Here is a 9,659-nt window from a genome sequence, read left to right on the forward strand (position 1 = left end):
ACCGCACTATGACACAAACAACTTGCTACTGGTGTTTTCTTTCGTAAACAACGGAAAACTGCGATGGTTCCGGTCAACGAGATTCACAGCTTATCTGTTGTTTGCAATTGTTGTCATCGATTTTTTATATAAAAAATTGGAAACGTCATCGATGAATAGCTAGAATATATGATCGAATGATAATTGTGTTTGTTTGTCGAGGAAAGAAACTGAAACAATGAAATTACAACTAGAACTTTTCTACGAATGCATGAACAATAAGACAGTAGGAGTGGAACATTGGCAATAATAACAGTGCATTGATCGAAAATGTATTACAAAACTAGAAATAAAATCTACGTTCTCTCTCGTATAAGTTTATCAGCCTCCAAGTTTTATACATATATATATTTTACTCAGGCATATTTAGCCTGTTAATGTGAGTTGTGATTGGCCCAAACATTATTTCTAATGGCGCATTATAATTCTTTACATTTAAAAAGTGAGTCACAGACTTATGTATAAGAAAGCTGAAACATACATGCATATAAAATTTTGTAGATACACGGTTACAACGTGTTTCTCCTGGATTCCCAAAACTGAGAACACTGCGGAAACATTTATTTATTTGCTAAATATAAAAATGAAACTTTAATCAATATAAGATATCTAGTAGGCAGATCTTACAGGTAAGTTTATATGTCTGTGTGTATACATAGACTACATATAGGCACAAAACTACTTATTAAACACTTCACAGATGATATAGGAAAAAGGGCACCTGAAACTTTATTTTCGTCATAGTGACAAGACGAAGATACAAAACTATTTATCGAAAAGCGTAGCTAGTGAAAACTTTAGGCATACAGTTTGGGACACATCACACAGGCCCCCAGAGGCTCAGCGGTATGTCTGCGGACTTACAATGCTAAAAACCGGGTTTCGATACCCGTGGTGGGCAGAGCACAGATAGCCCATTGTGTAGCTTTGTCCTTAATTCAATAAACAACAACAATAAACACATCACACATATGCAACTTAGACTTATGGTTTCTCAACTTTTAAATAAAACCCTTCAATGTATATTCTTTTACGCATAAAGTTAAGTTTATGTCCCTCAGAAAAGTGTGCCAAACGTAAAAAAAACAACAACATAGTTTGAACATTTCCAACTATCCCATAAAGAACATGTTTATAGTTTGTTTTTTCAATCAACTGGAGAAGAATTTTCACGTAAAATCATAAAACCTCTGCCTCTCTTTTTAACGTGATCAATAAAATGATTGCGCTAAACACAAACAAGCATAACATAAAAGATAGTAAACTATGCTTGAAAGTTTGTTTGTTGTGTTTTTTTTTGCAAAAACTAGAGTTTATATGGTGTAGTGCAAGGCCACTTTCGGATATTTGCTGTGTCTACCACGGAGAATCGAACCTCGGTGTTTAGAGTTATAAGTCAGTAAACTTATTGCTGACCTGTGGGAAGCAAAAAAAAAAAAAAAAATAGAGAGAGCAAATTTTTTATTGATAAGTATGCACAATCTAAAATACATCTCAGTGAAATAAGTGTTAGTAATGCAGGAGAGCACATCTAGAATAACTGCTGAGCAAATCAATGACCGGTAAAAGTTTAGTCTTTTGAGCAGAAGAATAAGAAAGTTATTCCAATATTTAATGACGAAGAAGTTTTAGGAACATAAAATAATGTGAATATTGTGTTCATTATTCGACTCTTTACCGTAGAAAAGACATTGAATTGTTGGAAAGGGCTCAGAGAAGGGTTGCTATAATAGCGCCTGGGATGGAAGGATTGTCACACTAGGAGAGGATGAAATCTCTCTAATTGCTCTCTCTTGAAAACAGAAGAGTTGGATGGATCTGATTTAGGTGTTTAAGATTGTAAAGAGAATTAATAGTGATGATACATCATTTTATTCATATTTAAGAATGAGAACAGTAGGACTAGGGGACACAAGTATGAATTTTGGCAGGTTAGGAGTCATCTTCAGTTAAGTTACTTTTATTTTTCTAACAGGGTGGTTGGCCTTTGAAATGACTTGTCTTCTGATGTTGAGGAAGTAATCAATTTAAGTCAGTTTGAAGAAAAGCTTGATAGATATATGAACGATTAGGGCTGGCTTCAAATTTTAAATTTTATTTATTATTTGTTTTAGTTTAGTTTAGAAAATGAAACAGTCGAGACGGACCAAAATAGGTCCCATATTGTCTCAAAACGTTATGCTATACCTTATCAGCGAAACAAATATATTTAAAGCTAGTAGAAGGTATAACCAGTAATGAACGTTCAACATCTGATAACACTCTGAAAACAAAGAAACAAACAAGTTATACACATATTGATTGCATGATTTTATATTATCTTACTCATTATATTTTAAAATAACTGTTGTAGAATCAGTGTAGTTGCAATTATTTATAATAAGACTGTGGAGACTTGAACTATAAATTATTTACCAGCTTAAAATTATTGACATAATTAGAATTTATATCCAGTATTATAGTATTAAGTATTAATAAAGTTTTATCTAAGTTTACGATATTTTCACTGGCATATAACTCATTTGTTTTCAAAATAATAAAAAAAGATGTTGTGAGATTGCCAAGACCGAATATTTTAATCAGGGTGGATCTCTCATGAAAGATTTTTCACGAGTGTGGAAATTTGGTTTTAGAAATGATATTGTGAATTAGTGACGAAAAAATATGAATTTCCTTACAATTCATCCTATCTTATCTAATATGTTAGTGTTACATTGCACTTCGTTATATACTTCCATCGCATTTTCGTTAGGAAAGTAATATATTATACGTTAGTTAGCAAATTGACACCAGTTTGATAGCAAATCACTCCAAAGATATGTATGTTTTAAATTATTTTTTTTTTGCAAAATAAATGTGCAGTTGTTGTGTGGATTATTGTGTGTAATATATAGTTATTTGGAAACTATATTTATCCAATAAATAACAAATTCAATTATTATTTACAACGCTCTAATACGTATTGCTTATTATACACCTTTATTTTTCCTTTTCTCTTTCGTCAAATGACGTAAATGTAACTTAAGCTGTAATGTAACATACACTCATAGATATTATGAAAGTATGTTTATACTGATAATGTAATTATATTTATAGACATCTGAGTTTGTGGTTTCAGTTATTAGCTATTAACTCTCTGTTACTTAATACACAAAGAAACACCTCAATTATTTAGTCGAATGCTCTCACTTTAGGGTAACAATGTAAATAAACCATGAAATTAATTTTGTTGGATTCTCCAATGAAAAATGCTACTCTAGATAACTTACCCATTTATGACTTACCAATATATATTTCACAAAAAACAACAACACATTTTTATGCAATATAGACCAAGCTAGGTAAGATTTTTCAAAGAAAACATTTTTCTATCGTATTTTCATAACATACGTAACAAACAGTTAAACAGGTGGTTTCATTGTTACACTTATTATATGTGACTGAAAATGGATTTTAATGTTGTTTACTCAGTGAAAATGGGCCATGTGCACTCTAGTGATCAAACCCCGAATTTTAGCGTTGCAAGTCCGTAAACTTGCCGCTGACCCACCTGGAAACGAATTGTTACAAAAATCTAAGTGTGGTAGGTGTAGTTTTTGTTTTAGTTTTCTAAACTTATGAAGAGTTTTGTGATGATAATGATTAGAAAAGTAGTTTTTAAGTAATAAATTAACCGCATACTGAAATTACTACTACAAGCAAATAGCTAATTTGTTCAGCATGTTAAACGAGCTGCTACTCTAGTTGATAAGGCCTCAACCTTCAAGCAACAATTTTCACATCTTCATGGCTATGGCTAGACATCTCATGGAGACATATTGCCTTCAATGCCATCAACTCAGCAATATAACAACGGCTGAGACGATTGAGGTTATGTCTTTGAACTGCACTCAAGATTGTAACAGAAACTGCTCATGTACCAAGAGACAAGTTGCCTACTACATTGAATCTTCTAAATTTATCATTGGTGAACAAGATTAGAAGACAAATGTAACAATATGTAACAGCTGTTTCAACCAGATGAACACTTATTAAGACAACTAATGAATACTAATTGCTTGTTTGTTTTTTTTGTTTCTTTTTTAATTTCGCACAAAGCTACTCGAGGGCTATCTGTGCTAGCCGTCCCTAATTTAGCAGTGTAAGACTAGAGGGAAGGCAGCTAGTCATCACCACCCACCGCCAACTCTTGGGCTACTCTCTTACCAACAAATAGTGGGATTGACCGTAACATTATAATTCCCCCACGGCTGAAAGGGCGAGCATGTTTGGCGCGACGGGGATGCGAGCCCGCGACCCTCAGATTACGAGTCGCACGCCTTAACGCGCTTGGCCATGCCGGGCCTTACTAATTGCTAAGGAAACACCTCTGGATATTATTAATATAATATTCTAGTAAACACTCTTTACAGACATAGTATTTAACATTCAGTATTTATAAATAACCACGTTCCTTGGTAGCTGTTTGTGATTCAGATGTCTTATATTCACGATATTTGACACGTATGTATTATTTTAGAGGAGTGATAGCAACGTATATTATTATACTAAAATACCTATAAGAAAATAGTTGAAATTGAATACATAGATCTGTGGTTAAAGTTTGTATTATGACTGGTAAAACATGTTAATTAAATTTGGTCGTTGCTATACACCGACGGTTCAAATGATTTTCAATATTTCGTAGTTTGCCATGAATTACTGATAAACTAATCAGAATGTGTATACATGTATATAAGCAGACTTCAGTCTTGAATGACGGTTAGCTCAATATAATATTGCAATATGCGTTAAATTAATATTTATATATTATATTAATGTAGTAAACACCTATTTAACTATTTAAATTCATAAATAACTGTGTATATTTATACTCGCATATGTCACACATTTGTAAGATTCGCGTACAATTTTGTTAATAAAAACAAAAAAGCAAAGAAATATTTTATACACTTTAGTCAATGCTGATGTGAGATAATTCGCGATATAGTGGCATAAGTCGTGATAGGGTTTAATTTCGCACATGTGTACACTTTCTGTATGGATATAGTACCATGGTGTATTCACATACACCAACATTTTGCAATACTCCTATATTCGTTTGATTTCCTCTCAATAGCACAGTGATAAGTCCGTGGTCTTATAGCGTTAGTAACCAGATTTCAGTACTCGTGGTGAAAACAACAAAGCCCGTTGTGTATCTTTGTGCTTTAGTGCAAACAAACGAATACATTATCCAGCGCTCTACCTAGAGCGCAAAACTGATTATTTATTGGCATGAATAAATCAATCTTCGGTGATGATGTATTATATAGTTATAATTGTTTGTTTGTTTAGAATTAAATACAAAGTTACACGATGGGCTCTCTGTGCTCTGCCCACCACGAGTATCGAAACTCGATTTTTAGTGGAGTATGTCCGAAAACAAACCTCTGTGCCACTGGGAGGCATAGTTATAATTATCATACTATCAAATAACCTTTTTATTACTATTTGTATTACACGTGACGGTACTTTGAATACGTTTACTTTATATGTCTAAAGCACGCGACAGTGTTTTGAATATGTTTATTGCATATGTCTAAAACACTTGACGATACTTTGAATATCTTTACTTTATATGCCTAAAACACGACACAGTACTATGCATATGTTTACTTTATATGTCTAAAAGTTAAATACGCAAAATACTTTTACTGTCAAGTCAACTCATTGTTTCGTATTGTTTGTTCCTCACGTCATGGAAGATTGTTTTGTTTTGTTTTGTTTTAATTTAGCGCAAAGCTACACGAGGGCTATCTGCGCTAGCTGTCCCTGATTTAACAATGTAAGACTAGAGGGAAGGCTGATAGTTATCACCATTCACCGCCAACTCTTGAGCCACTGTTTTACCAACGAACAATGTAACAGATCGAACATTATAACGCCCCCACGACTGAAAGGGCGAGCATGTTTGGTGTGACGGGGATTCGAACTCACGACCTTCAGCTTACTAGTCGAGTACCTTAACCACCTGGCCATGCCAGTCCTGTCATGGAAGATCCTTCTAATACGTTTCGTTAAATGTACATGCTTATAAACGAAACGTAAGTATCAATTATTTCATATTATAAACAGCAGACCGTTCTTTTAGATCTGCAAGTAACATATTCTTCGCCTTTTCTTCTCTTTCTTTCTTTTGTGTACAGTGGATGTAGATTCTATAAGTAAACCCGAGGTTAGTAAGTGACAACCAAGACCCTGTGAGTTTGTTGTAAATGTGAACTGCCTTGTTTAATAATTACGTTATTATTTTCGATGTAACTCAGCAGTAAACAACTGTCTAGATAAAGTGGCATAAAAGCATTTTGTTTGAATAAAAACTGACAGACTGGGAACAAACGTAGCATGTGAAACTTATGACGTAAACAAGTAACATTCTTATGGCTGGAAGCATCATAAAGCAGTCTCTATACCACGCAATAAAGCAGTCTCTTCACCCGTCATTGATCACGATAAACACTTCTAAGACTGTTTGTCATTTCACTTTAAGACTTTCAATAACATATTTGTTTTGTTCGGGTGGAAAATTTATCAACAAGTAGCGACATAAGTTTATATGTATATGCACGACCTGTGTTAATGAGGTTTCACTTTAATGAATTCTTGGTACTAAGTGAACAATATGTTGTTATTTTTTTCTTATATATTAAGTCATTTAGTCAAACTGATACATATACATGTATATATCTTTGGATTATGCACAAAGCCTGGTCAAGCTAAATTGTTAGCTTGCCAGATTGTAAAAGCGAGGACCCAAGGTCCACATCCCGTTGTCACTGGAGACGTGGGTGCTTTATATGAGTGAGTTCAAATTTTAATATTCTATTGAAGTAGTTTCCATCTAGTGTTAGTTAAAAATTAGGCACGGATAGTGCAGGTAGCAAATGAGTAGGTGTTTGTGTTTAGTTTTTCGCAAATATCCTAAAATAAACAAAACTGTAAAAGCCATTAAATGCGCTAGCCATTCCTAATTTTGAACCAAATTTAGGGAATTTAACTAGCATACAGCACCCACCGTCAACTCTTAAGATATACTTGTTTGTTTGATTAATGCGATTTGATTTATTATCACCTTTACGACACATTATAGGTCCCAACGTGCAAATCCAATTCATTAATACTATTATTATATTTGTTTTGTTTTTGTAATCGTATGCGACGCCCCCAGTGGCTCAGCGGTATGTCTGCGGACTTAAACGCTAAAAATCCGGTTTCGATACTCGTGGTGGGCAGAGCACAGATAGCCCATTGTGCAGCGTTGTGCTAATTCAAAACAACAACAACAGTATACGACATCAGGTCTGGCAGACTATATTTAGAAACGATATGTGCTAGACCAAGCCTGTCACTTCAACGTTTGCAGAAACATGTTATCAACATATTTTCTAAATTACATTAAGTCATTAAATGCAACATCGGTCAATCTTCTTAAAGTAAGAAGTTGATTCTACTTCAGGATAAAGTTTCCTTTGAAATTTAAGATTAAACAGAAAAGCTTTAAATAAAGATCATTGTTGTTAATTAAGGCACATTGTTTGGACTTGAAATGTTTGTTTATTTTATGATATTAGCCTCAAGACTCAAGGCAAACCTTACTATCCAGTCAGATAAGCATAAGTTTAGGCTTAAATGAAAGTGGGGTTGTGTAAGTTGTCTCTAGTTTTATCAACTAAAATTACTGCTATGCATAGATACGCCTAGTGTAGGGCCCTGCATTGCCAGGTGGTTAGGGGCAATTGACTCGTAATCTGAAGATGAGTTCGAATCCCCGTCCCAACAAACATGCTCGTCCTTTCCGTCGTGGGGGACGTTATATGTGATGTTCAATTCACTCTTTGTTGGTAAAACGAGTAGCCCAACAGTTGGCAGTTGGTGGTGGGTGATGACTAGCTAGCTGCCTTCCAGTTAGTCTTACGCTACTAAATTAGGGAGGGCTAGCGCAGACAACCTTCGTGTAGCTTTACGCAAAGTTCAAAACAAACACATTGCATGCAAAATTGGATTACAATATATTGTTTCACTAAGTAATTTGCTTTACGTAATTATAAATGGACGTCAAACATGTATTTTAAAAAAATCAGAATTTTTTTCCAACAAATATGTACGACAATGAAACTCCAAACCATGTAATAACTGAGTTACATCATATCCTATCAACATATTAGTAGAAGCATAAAATGCACTGTATTGGATTAAAAAGGATAATCGAGATTTTAAAAAAAATGTATATAAGATAGAAAGGAAACCAGTCATGAAACAACGTAAGATTCATCACCCTTATTCATCTAGTATGAAGTTTGCGCCCTGGTGTATTTAACAATATAGTAGCACGAACGAACACTAGTTTGTTTTCTTGTGAACGGGCTGGTAGATCATTTGTTTCTAGAAAACTAAATTTACCTTTATTATTACTTCTCAAACAAGGAGTTAACTGTGGTAAATATTTTATAATACATTATAGTTATTAATCAGTAAGAATCGGTGGTTTAGTGACAAATATGAAGGCTTAACAACGCTACGAATCGGGTTTCGATACTTGTGGTGAGAACTGATAGTCCATTGTCTAGCGTTGCTCGTGACAACAAAATACACTAACGTTCTGATCTCTTGAATTTCGCCTGAATTAAATATGCAGACAACTTACTCAAATAATGTCTGAATAGTAATTTTTATATCACTGTGCAATTTGGACATGTCAACTACCAGCGTGTTTGTGATATTCCAGCCTTCTTGATCCGTTCTGGTATTTTAAGAAAGGCGTAATCAGCACTGGGCATGGCAGACATTGTCAGAATGACATATTGGCATACATGTATCTGTGGTTTCACTCTTTAGTTCTTAGATATTCATTGCAACGTCATAAGATCGAATATAATGATGATTGTAGTAAACCTAGTAAGAAGCAGTTCCTATATTGCTACAGCATACAATGAGATCGTTGTGAAAATTAATATAGAGATGACTGAAGTAAATCTAATGAGGAACAGTTTTTATATGTCTACTGATAGTAACATTTTCTATTCTCTTACACAACCTCTCAGAGGCTCGGCATTAAGTCTACAGGTTTAAGACCTGAACATTGGGTTTCGATGCTAACGGTGGGCAGAGAACAAATAGTTCATTATTACGTTTTTTGGCTTAACAACAACAAAACAAACTAATCTTATATCTGAAATACAAATCCTATGAGATCTATATTTTCAGCCGCGGCATAGCGATTTATGGAATGTCTCTGAGTTTTTCGAGTGCTTTTTCTTTTGTTAAATACAAACTTTTAGCGAAGAGCTCCGTCTTTTCTTGACTGATTTGAGATCTAATTACAGCTCTGTACTCAATAGACCAAACCGTTTTGATTTATATATTTCACCAAGCCCCAGATATAATAGATTAATTTACTTTACTTCTACTTAAAAGAATTTCAGTTTGAGGATAGGTTGGTAGAGATCCTGATGAGTAATAATATCGAATCAGACATGCTCGCGCTCCACGCTTGGTAGGGCTCGGCATGGCCAAGCGTGTTAAGGCGTGCGACTCGTAATCTGAGGGTCGCGGGTTCGCATCCCCATCACGCCAAACAT

Source organism: Tachypleus tridentatus, chromosome 10 (genome assembly GCF_004210375.1).
Source record: "Tachypleus tridentatus isolate NWPU-2018 chromosome 10, ASM421037v1, whole genome shotgun sequence".
NCBI classification, from domain to species: Eukaryota; Metazoa; Arthropoda; class Merostomata; order Xiphosura; family Limulidae; genus Tachypleus; species Tachypleus tridentatus.